The sequence below is a fragment of the Ursus maritimus genome, unplaced genomic scaffold, assembly GCF_017311325.1.
Source record: "Ursus maritimus isolate PB19 unplaced genomic scaffold, ASM1731132v1 scaffold_25, whole genome shotgun sequence".
Taxonomy (NCBI): Eukaryota; Metazoa; Chordata; class Mammalia; order Carnivora; family Ursidae; genus Ursus; species Ursus maritimus.
The window spans coordinates 42,299,796-42,310,875 of NW_024425008.1; positions in this window are offsets into that span (position 1 = coordinate 42,299,796).

The following is an 11,080-nucleotide window of genomic DNA, read 5'->3' on the forward strand; positions in this document are numbered from 1 at the left end:
AGAAGCAGGCTCCCAGCAGAAGAGCCCGATGCGGGGCTCAATCCCAGGACTCCAGGATCACACCCTGAGCCGAAGGCAGATGCTCAACGACTGAGCCACCCAGGAGCCCCATATATATAGCTGTTTCTATACTAAGGTATGCATATACATATCTATAAATATTTCTGTACATAACCACCTGTATCTATGTTAAATTAATCATGAATTCATGCTGATGTCTCCAATTGTAATCTACTACCGCATAGATCATTCTAGTTTCCTCCCTTTGCTTATCTGTAACCTTCCACTCAAAGAACAGAAAACTTGGAAAACGAACTCTGTTGGTTTCCTTTTCATTTTATTCATAGCATCATTGGTAGGTAAAACATTTTAAGTTTGATGGAGTCTAATTTATCAAATTTTTCTTTTATCTTTTGTGCTTTGTTTCTTTAAGAAATACTGGCCTACCACAAGGTCATGAAGTCATTCTATGTTTTCTTCTAGAAATTTGGTAGTTTTAGTTCATATGTTTAGGCCTGTGACCCATCTCAAATTAATTTGTGTGTGGTATCTCCAATCTTTTCTCACTTGTCTCACTGGTCCAGCACCACATATAAATGAAATGGCCATTCAGGTGATTTTCTGAGTTAACTAAAAGTATAGTACTTTAGTGCATTAAGAAATATTTTAAAAAGCATGATATATGGGAAGGACACAACATTGCATATTCAATCCATTTAGCAACAAGGATGAGACTGGCAACTTTGGTGAGAATAATTGTAGTTGAGCAATGGTGGCAGAAACCATACTGGAATGAATTAAAGCTTCACTGGGAATTAGTGGAACACAAGCTGAGAGTGTAAGTAAGAAATAAGTTTTTAGTGATGGAAAGGACTTTGAAGATTAATGACTTACATTAGATCCCACAGGTAATTAAGTAGCAGAGCCAGACTCAAACCTAGGTGTTTTCGTCTTCCTGGCTGAAAATATGGCTTGTTTCAATATTGTTTTGAGAATGGAAAAGCACATGGTCTTTGAAGTCAAATAGATGGGGTTTAAAATTGCAGCTTTATGGGCACCTGGATGGTGCAGTCGGTTAAGTGTCTGACTCTTGGTTTCAGCTCAGGTTGTGATCTCAGGGTCTTGAGATCGAGCCTTGTGTCAGACTCTGGGCTCAGCATGGAGTCTGCTTAAGACTCTCTCTCCCTCTCCCTCTGCCCCTCCCCCATCCCACCTCCACTGGCTTGCACAGGCACTCTCTCTCTTTCTCAAATAAATATATATTTTTAAATTGCAACTGCACGTTGTGCAAGTTCTCAGACCCTCCGTTTCCTTATCTACCTCTTAGGAATGTTGGGAAGATTAAATAAAATAATGAGTTCCAGTTCTGTTTCCCACCAAGATGCTGACAAAGTAAAATTGCTGGCGCCCTCTTCCAAGATCAACCTCAAAGGAGCTACAGAGTGAGGGGAAATGCCAGGTTACCTAGGAAACACCCAAATACCAAGGAAAGAGAAAATTCTGGGGCAATGTGGCTGTTCTGAACTGGTGTTTATGGGAAGATAGATACAGCTTGGGGCAGGAGACAGTGGAGAATAAAATAGGAAATTGTGAAAGTTTGCCTTTTGCGTCTCTGCTACCATTCTCTCAGGACACACTGTGCCTGCTCCTACATAGCAGCAGCTAAGATCTCCAGGAAATACAGAGAGAAATATGAAAATAGATTTTTGAAAGTGAACAAATACATTAGTAGTATTTGTTGCTGTTTAAAAACTGCTAAGATCAAAAGAAAGAGAAGATACATTCATAATAACCTAGAAAGTCTCTAGATAATATCAAGATGTGGAAGGTCAGAATAAAGAGAAAACAAGGGATAAGAGGATGTACTAAAAGTCTCATCTAATAAGGGGCTTTCACATATAGTACTTTTTTAAAAGTAGGAAATAGAAAATGTGGGATAAACTGAAATTACAGATTAAGATGATAGAAAAATTTATAAATATATCAATAATTACAGTAAGTATAAATGGAATAAACTGACTAGTCAGAAGATATCTTGGACTTTTAAAATCCAGATATATGCTGTTTATAAGACATATGCCCAAAGCACAGACATGAAGTGAAAAATAAAGGAATGTTATATATTACGTCAGGCAAATACTAACCAAAAAGAAATCCAATACATTGTTAGGGATGGAGAGAGTCACAGTGTCATGATGAAAGATTCTATTCGCCAAGGTAGAGTAATTTGAAACATGTAAACATCTGATAAAATAGATTCACAATGGATGAAGCAAAAATTTATAGAATTACAGGGAAAAAAACTGATAAATCCACTTTATTGTGAGGGATTCATCACACCTCTCTCATTATTGATAGGCCAAACAGACAATATATTAGCAAGGATATATGGAAGATCTGATCAAAACAATTCACAGAGTTGACCAAAGGGACAAGGAGCAATCAGAGAATCCATCTTTCTCAAGCACACATGGAACAGTTACAAATGATCACACAGTAGACCATGAGGAAAACTTCAACAAACTTCAGTGAATAAATATCCAACAGAGTTAGACATTAAGAGCAAAGAGGTAAGTTAAGAAATTCTTGTTAAATAACTCTTGGATTAAGAAGAACTTATATGGGAAATTTTGAAATGCCTAAAACTAAATGGTAATCAAAAAATGCTATCAAAACTTGTGGGAGAAAGCAAAATAGATGCTTTGGGAGAAATTTTGAGCCCTAAATGCTTAAGTTAGGAAAGAAGAAAATATCAATATGAATAAGCTATGTGTTCCTCTTAAGAAATTAGAAAGAAAACAACAAAGCCAAAGAAAATGGAAAGAAATAGGGGCACCTGGCTGGCTCAGTCGGAAGAGCATGCAACTCTTGATCTTAGGGTTGTGAGTTTGAGGGCCATATTGGGTGTGGAGATTACTAAAAAAATAAAGTTAAAAAGAAAGAAAATAGAAATAATGAAAGAAAAAAAGAAAGCAATGAAATAGAAAGTAAAGATACATTAAGAAAATCAACACTGCTGGGGCGCCTGGGTGGCGCAGTCGTTAAGCGTCTGCCTTCGGCTCAGGTGGTGATCCCGGCGTTCTGGGATCGAGCCCCACATCAGGCTCCTCTGCTAGGAGTCTGCTTCTTCCTCTCCCACTCCCCCTACTTGTGTTCCCTCTCTCACTGGCTGTCTCTCTCTGTCAAATAAATAAATAAAATCGTTTTAAAAAAAAGAAAAAAATCAACACTGCTAAAAAAAAATCAACACAGTTAAAACTTGATTCTTTACAAAAATTAAAATAGATAAAATGCTAGTAGGATGGGTCCAAAAAGCATATACAAATAATATCATGAATGCAAATATTTAAAGGGAATTATACCAGTTATCTACTGCTGCATAACAAATTATCCTAATGTTTGTAGCATCAAACAGTATCCATTTTACTTGCTCTTGATTCAACGGTTCAGGAATTTGGGCAGATATTAGTGGGACAGTTCACCTCTGCTTCATGTCTGTGGTCTCGGCTGTATTTCTTAAATGTTTTCCATTGCCAAGATCTAAGGGTAGAGAAGTGTTGGTGGTATCTCCAGTGGTCTGAGGCAGCAGCCCAGAGTGGTCCATCACATTCTAAAGTTAGTGAAAGTCTCATCTTTTTCCTTAAAAATCACTGATGCATTTTTCTCTGTAAAATGTGAATTCTATATGGAATTTATTGTAATATTAAAGTGGTATGTTATTCCCGAAATTTTCAGCAAATGTAGATGCCCCGGGAGGATGCCCCATAATTTCCTGTGATTAGGTGTATGAGATGTTTGTTTTTGGACAAATGATACCTGACCCTTTGTGGTTCTGAACCTTTGTTTTCCCAGATACAAACTATGGGATTGATAATGTCTGCCTACATACACACTTGATAGAGTTGTGTTGAAGATAAAATGGAAATAATACATGTGAAAATGTTTTGAAAACTGTAAAGCTCTGTATAGATAATGCCTGCTGTTGTTGGGCACCTGGGTGGTTCAGATGGTTGGGTGTCTGCCTTTGGGTTGGGTCGAGATCCCAGGGTCCTGGGATCGCCGAGCCTCGTGTCGGGCTCCCTGCTCAGTGGGGAGCCTCCTTCTCCCTGTGCCTCTGCCTCTCTCTCTCAGTCCCTCATGAATAAATAAATAAAATCTTTTTAAAAACCCTGCTGTTGTTGTTAAGGTATTTTTAACTGGCAAAAGCAAGCAAGCAAGCAAGCAAGAAAATGTTTATAAATAACATAGTCTATCTATACTATTTCCCCAAAATAACTAGTTCTGAGATAGGATCTTTGGGAGATATATGTTTTCTTTTTTTTTTTTTTTTAAGATTTATTTATTTATTTTGAGAGAGAGAGTGTGGGGGTGGGGAGGGGTGGAAAGAGAGGGGAGAGAATCTTGAGCAGACTCCCTGCTGAGCATGCAGCCCAATATGGGGCTCAATCTCATGACCTTCAGAGCATGACCTGAGCTGAAATCAAGAGTCAGTAATTGCTTAACCGACTGAGCTACTCAGGAGTCCCAGGAGATACATGTTTTCTAAGAGTGATTGTCTGGGAGTTATTGTTCCTTTTAACAAATTCATAAACATGCTAGTAGTTTCAACAAATGAGATAGGGATAGAAGGAAATAGAATATCTGGAACAAAAGGAGTTGTTGAATTTCTATGACATTTTATTTATCTGTGTTATATGTAAGCATTTCTAGATGAAACTACATAATGAAATTGGTGAAGATAGCACAGTTCTTTTAGTTGAGATTTTTATCATCAGAGGGACACCATCTTCTCAGTTAAAGAAATATTTTTAAGTTAATAAGTCTGCAAAATTATTGTCCTTTCTATAAACTTTAACTGTGCAACATTCACGATACATTCTAACTTAAAATAATGATGACCTAAAATCAGAATGATATCTCAGTATTAAAAATTAATGAATCAGCAGTTCTTGTAGTTGTAGAAACCCTGAAAAAACTGTCAAGAAAAAGGCTGTGGAGCCAAGGAAACAGTCAGAAAAACTAAGAGGCAGCCCACAGAATGGGAGAATATATTTGCAAATGACACTACAGATAAAGGACTGGTATCCAAGATCTACAAAGAACTTCTCAAACTCAATACACGAGAAACAAATAAACAAATCAAAAAATGGGCAGAAGATATGAACAGACACTTTTCCAATGAAGATATACAAATGGCTAACAGACACCTGAAAAAATGTTCAAAATCATCAGCCATCAAGGAAATTCAAATCAAAACCACACTGAGATACCACCTTACGCCAGTTAGAATGGCAAAAATAGACAAGGCAAGAAACAACAATTGTTGGAGAGGATGTGGAGAAAGGGGATCCCTCCTACATTGTTGGTGGGAATGCAAGTTGGTACAGTCACTCTGGAAAACAGTGTGGAGGTCCCTTAAAAAGTTAAAAATTGAGATACTCTATGATCCAGCCATTGCACTACTGGGTGTTTACCCCAAAGATACAGACGTAGTGAAGAGAAGGGCCATATGCACCCCAATGTTCATAGCAGCATTGTCCACAATAGCTAAATCGTGGAAGGAGCCGAGATGCCCTTCAACAGATGACTGGATTAAGAAGTTGTGGTCCAGGGGCGCCTGGGTGGCACAGCGGTTAAAGCGTCTGCCTTCGGCTCAGGGCGTGATCCCGGTGTTCCGGGATCGAGCCCCACATCAGGCTCCTCCGCTATGAGCCTGCTTCTTCCTCTCCCACTCCCCCTGCTTGTGTTCCCTCTCTCGCTGGCTGTCTCTATCTCTGTCAAATAAATAAATAAAATCTTTAAAAAAAAATTTTGTCGTCCATATATACAATGGAATATTATTCAGCTATCAGAAAGAACAAGTTCTCAACATTTGCTACAACATGGACGGCACTGGAGGAGATAATGCTAAGTGAAATAAGTCAAGCAGAGAAAGACAATTATCATATGATTTCTCTCATCTATGGAACATAAGAACTAGGATGATCGGTAGGGGAAGAAAGGGATAAAGAAAGGGGGGGGTAATCAGAAGGGGGAATGAAACATGAGAGACTATGGACTATGAGAAACAAACTGAGGGCCTCAGAGGGGAGGGGGGTGGGGGAATGGGATAGGCCAGTGATGGGTAGTAAGGAGGGCACGTATTGCATGGTGCACTGGGTGTTATACACAACTAATGAATCGTTGAGCCTTACATCGGAAACCGGGGATGTACTGTATGGTGACTAACATAATATAATAAAAAATCATTATTAAAAAAAAAAAAGAAAAGAAAAAGGCTGTGGAAAAGAGGTCACTGTGTCACCTAAAAATACATCAAAATTCATGATTATGTATTTTAGGGTAAATGAATACACATATGTAGAAGAAAGAATGCTGTGATTGGTGATGTTTCTATGTGGCAGGGAAATTATACCAAAATCATATTTATAACAATGAATTCAGGTGTGTAGATGGTGAATTATTTTTACATAGCTGATGACACTGTAAATTAATATAATCCTTTTGGAAAGCACTTGGGCAGTATGTGCTAGAGCCATAAAAACTTCAGAGCCTTTTGACCCCAAAATGCCACGCCTGGTGATCTGTCATAAAATCATATGCTTAAAGATGTTCACCGGTATCCAGACAATGGAAAACGGGAAGCAATTTAACTGTCAGTGCTGGGGAATGGTTTGGTAAACAATCTAATGTGTTTGATGGCATACTGTGCAATCACTAAAAACATAACCGTGAAAGCCAAGTAACAGCATAGAAAAATGTATATAATATAATGTTAGTGTGAAATGAAATAGACAATGCTTGTTCATTGTTGAAAAAGTGAACAGGAATATAGCAAAATTATAATAGCCATGTTACAGAGGAGCTAGAGAAGACTTTTTCCTTTCCTCTTTTCTTCGAAATGTCTAATCGCAAGGCACCGTTACTTTACAATTACAAATGTGTTAGATTATCCTCACAATGTCAATCTTAAGAAAGATCACAGAGACTATAAATTTTAGACATGTTCAGTGGTTGTTTGGAGACTTGAGGATGATCAGATTTCAATGTGTTGATATAGTTTGGGAAGTGGGACACTTGCTCCTCTACTCCAGTTGCATAGCCATTTTTAATACTCTGAAAGGGTATTAAGCCAGTGGTAAAGAGTGGAGGTGTCCGGGTGCTGACAGCACGGACTCCGTTTTTGGCCCTCCGTCTTGCTCATGCCCTGAAATGACCTCCCTCAGGGCTATCTGTTCCAGGCCCCCAGAGGTTAACGCCAGCCCGGACTGCAACGCCGGAAGCCTTGTTCTGATCTTCCCTAAACTGGTGCACCAACGGCGCACTTGAGATAAGTATTAGGCATGACTGGTGCGCAGAAGGCACTGCTTTAGATAACGAGCGGAGAGCCTCTGGTGCGCACATGATGCCACTTGAGATAACTACCCTGTGACCTCACCGCCACGCCTCTCGCTCTATAAAGCCTGGGCATTACGGTCAGGACTGGGCAGAGAACAGGGCAGAGGACAGCTGAGTGGCGCTTGGATCATTTGTCCACTGGATTTCCCGTCTGTAAGTTACCCTGGATGAAGCTTTCTAAACTGTATGGAACGGCTTGCATCATTTTTCTGTCTCAAAGTACCTTCTCAGTTTGGAGAATCCTCCACCTTCTAACGGGGAGGATGGCGGGGAGGAGCTCAATAACCCACGATGAGCCAAATTGTAGTATTAATCTGTGTCTATTTACCTTTAAAATACCAGTTATAGAAGTCACCAAATTTAGATAACTGGTTATCTAACTTTTAAGGCTTTTTGTAGAACTTAGTTCAACATTCATTGAGCCCTAAGAACTAAGTACTATAATTAAGCATTGGGGACAACATAAATGAGAAAGATACAGTTCTTGCCCTCAAATTATTCTTCCAATGGTGAGCTTGTAAACAAACACCTTGTATCAAATCCAGAGGAGCTATGGAGATCCCATTCAGCACTAATCAACTTTTTTAGCTAAGCAATCACTTACTCAGCTAACCCAGCTGCCGCTTAGTGAAGGCCGGCTATTAATGACTAAACTAAAATTAGTGAGATTTTAATGTACACTAGTAACCTCCGAACATTGCACTATTTTCAGTCTTTTAATTCATAGTAGTTCTTTTATATTATATTATTTTTTATTTAAGTAGGCTTCACGCCCAGCACAGAGCCTAATGTGAGGCCTGAACTCATGACCCTGAGATCATGACCTGAGCTGAGATCAAGAGTCAGACGCTCAACTGACTGAGCCACCCAAGGGCCCCTCGTAGTTCTTTTATATTTTATAATAAACATTTTTTTAAAGATTTTATTTATTTATTCGACAGGATAGAGACAGCCAGTGAGAGAGGGAACACAAGCAGAGGGAGTGGGAGAGGAAGAAGCAGGCTCATAGCGGAGGAGCCTGATGTGGGGCTCGATCCCATAACGCTGGGATCACGCCCTGAGCCGAAGGCAGACGCTTAACCGCTGTGCCACCCAGGCGCCCCTATAATAAACATTTTTTTTTAAATGAGTACTGTCTCAATTAGATAGTGGTGAGCTGTCCTCCATAAAAATCTCAAAACCTTTTTTCCAAGAAGAGAATTCTGCTGCTACATGGAGCAATAGCTTTATCAATGAGGACTTAAAAAAAAAAAAAAAAAGATGAGAAAGTACTGTCAGAGTAATAAAAAGTTTTTTTAAAAGGCAGAATCCAAAACTATATAGTTTTAATCCAGTTTTGGAAAGTAAAATATCTAACTTTAATTATAATAATTGCTAATAGTTAATAAGCTCTTGCTATGCGGCAGGCACTGTTTTGAAAGTGCTTTACCCATTTAATCCTCACAAGAACCTTATGAGGTAGCTAGGGTTAGGAAACTGAGATACAGACAAGGAACCTGCCCCAGGTCACACAGAGAAAGTGGACAAAGGAAAAAGGAAATGTCAGAATTCCAATAATTCTTAGATCTAGAGAGAGTAAAAACAGGTAATTTTCATTTTCTGTTTTGGTTCCATATTTTCCTAATTTTTCTGCAATGAACCTAAATTGTTTTGTAATCATAAAACTGTTTAAAAATATTCAAGTTTTACTGTCATTAAAATTATTCAGTAAAATAGCAAATGGAGTGCTGTAAGCCAATACATTTCAATAAGCATACAAAGAGCTTTTTTTTTTTTTTTTTTAGAGAGAGAGCAGGCGTGAGAGTGGGGACACGTGGTGGGGGAGGGGCAGTGGGAGAGGGAGAGAGAATCTTAAGCAGGTTCCCAGCCCAGTGCAGAGCCTAATTCAGGCTCCATCTCATGACCCTGAGACCATGACCTGAGCCAAAACCAAGAGTCGGTCACTTACCTGTTGGAGCCACCCAGGCGCCCTGCAAGGAGTATTTGTATTGACTATTTGATGACATTTTCTTATAGTTTAAATGGGGACATGAAATGATGTCAGAATGTTCCTTCAGTGACTGTAAAAACCCTTAGGCTTGCATTTTGAGCCTATTGCCAGTTGCACACATACTGTATAGAATGTAACTTTACACAAAACTTCTTCAGGATAAATCTAATACATATTAATCTAATTCTGACCCAAAGAAACAGAGCATTGCAGACTCAGCAAGACTGCTACTAGCTGGGTTTTGATTCCAAGTCCCCACTTTAAAGCCACACGGCTGGCCCATCTTAAAGGGATAGCACTTCTTCATGCCTTGACTACTTGACTACAGGTTTGAATCCACACCTCTGACTTCAGTGTTTGTGCTTTTTCTAGAATACCATGCTGCCTCTCAAAATGATCATACCAGTGTTTCTCTTTGGCTTCTTGTATTCTGAAAACTAAAGCTGTTCATGCAATATTGAAGCAAATATCAGGGTACACCCCGGAAAACATGCTGATTTAAATGATTTACTGATAATTCATAATTAACCAAAGACAGAACTGAAACGTGAACGTGGGTATACTTCCGCCATTGAGACCTCATGGGTTACACACATGCCTGTTCTCTGAGGCCTTATCCTAACAGACTGCAGTAGCGAGGAAGGCTGCCCCCAGGCTGGCAAAACTCTTCAATGCTGACTCAGGGTACTTGTAATGATTTCTGCCCCAAAGAACCTAAAGTGTATTTTACTTGTAACGGCATCTAATGTCAGGGAAGAGCTTTGAAAAACTTCATAATTCTTTATGCTCTCAGGGTTGCACTTGGAAGAAGTGAAAGATAATGCTCCTAGCTCACAATGATGAGGGAATCTCTGCGACGAAGGGGAGAAAACAGGGCTGAGAAAGCAGCCCTGAGCTTCAATTTAAGGTGACTGAGCCTGCCCTGCAGCTGAAGAGAAAAACTGGAATCCAAGAAAATTGAGTTCATTTAGTGTGGTAGAGAATTTGTGGTTATAAAAAGAAGGGAATAAAAAAAAAATAAAAAAAAATAATAAAAGAAGGGAATAGTGTGGGGTCTCCTGATTGGATGGGGGCCGCCAAGTGTGGGGTGACATGATGGAGCGGACCCAGCAGCACGGGAGAAGAAAGGAGATAGAAGTTCGCTGAACACACCTCAAGGAAACAGCGCGCAGGACAGCAAAGTGGACACTGTCTGTCAAGGGGTGGTAGTTGGGGGAAGGTGAGGAGGTATGGGGACCTATGGAATTTTCCTTTTTTGGTACCTGTGTGTGGTGTAAGTAGCTCATTGGTCAGCTAGGGCTTAACAGATATTTTGAGGTGCATCACCTAATGGGCCCGTTTATATTCAGCCCAGTGGTCACTGTGGGCCCTTCTACCCCATTCAGGTCTCCATTGTTCAACGTGTTTGCCTGAAAGAGGACTCTACAAATAGGAGAAAAAAAGAAGTAAGGGTAATTGTGAACCTGTAAAATCTGCTTTTGTTAGTTACTGTCAAGGGTTTGGTCATGAGAAAACGTATGCTCTAAAATCCTACACCCAAGCTGTCCGAAGTGGTTGCCACCAGCCACATGTGGCTATTAAGCACCTGAAATGGAACTAGAGTGACTAAGGACTAAATTTTTAATTTTACTTCATCTCAAGTAGTTTAAATTTGATTCAGTTATTGGGAAGCGTTTAGGTATGTTTGTAACA